The sequence below is a fragment of the Papilio xuthus genome, unplaced genomic scaffold, assembly GCF_000836235.2.
Source record: "Papilio xuthus unplaced genomic scaffold, Pxut_1.1 DF827557.1, whole genome shotgun sequence".
Lineage (NCBI taxonomy): Eukaryota > Metazoa > Arthropoda > Insecta > Lepidoptera > Papilionidae > Papilio > Papilio xuthus.
Genome location: NW_013531092.1, coordinates 6,633 through 7,721, shown reverse-complemented (window position 1 = coordinate 7,721; position 1,089 = coordinate 6,633).

Here is a 1,089-nt window from a genome sequence, read left to right as displayed (position 1 = left end):
AGATTCGTGGATGAGCTGACACGTGGTCTAGATTTTTGTTTCCCATATCTCGACGACTTTCTCGTATTTTCACGTGATGAAACAGAGCACAAAGAACACCTCCATCTCCTGTTTAACAGGATGAAGGACTATGGCGTGCTGATCAACACTGCGAAGTGCGTTTTTGGAGCGTCAGAGGTAACATTTTTAGGCTATTCCATCAACCAACACGGCACGAAGCCTCTGGAGGGCAAAGTTCAAGCCATGAAAGAGTTTCCCCTCCCCACTAATGCAAGGCAGCTTAGAAGGTTCCTGGGAATGATAAACTTTTATAGAAGGTTTATCCCCCACGCAGCTAAAATTCAAGCTCCCCTGAATACATTGCTTAAAGGTTCAGTCAAAGCATCACAACCTATACACATGGACGAAAAGTCTTTAAAAGCTTTCGAAGACTGTAAAGATAGTCTTTCCAATGCAGCCTTGCTAGCTCACCCTGACCCGGCAGCTAAGTTAGGTCTTATCACCGATGCTTCTGATCTTGCTATTGCTGGTGTCTTACAGCAACTCGTAGATGGTAGTTGGCAACCTCTTGCCTTCTTCTCTCGCAAACTGAGTCCATCGCAAACAAAATACTCACCATATGATAGAGAGCTGCTTGCTATTTATGAGAGTATTAAGTATTTCAGACATTGGCTAGAAGCAACACCGTTCACTATCTACACGGATCATAAACCACTGTGCTTTGCGTTCAGTGAGAGGAAGGCTAACTGCAGTCCACGACAATATAGGCATCTGAATTTTATTTCACAGTTCTCAACTGACATTCAGCACGTCGCCGGAAAAGATAATGTCGTCGCTGACGCACTTTCCCGAATCGATGAGGTTGAGGCGATAGTAAGACCCGTGGACCTTGAAGTGATTGCTAATGCTCAGGACTCCGATTCTGAATTAGCAACATTTCTAAACCAAGAAAGTTCTCTGAATATTAAGAAATTAAGTATACCTGGTAGTCCATTACAGCTGTACTGTGATGTCAGTACAAATACTCCCAGGCCTCTAATACCCAAATCCTTACGCAAGCAAGTATTCGATAGCTTGCACTCCCTAAGC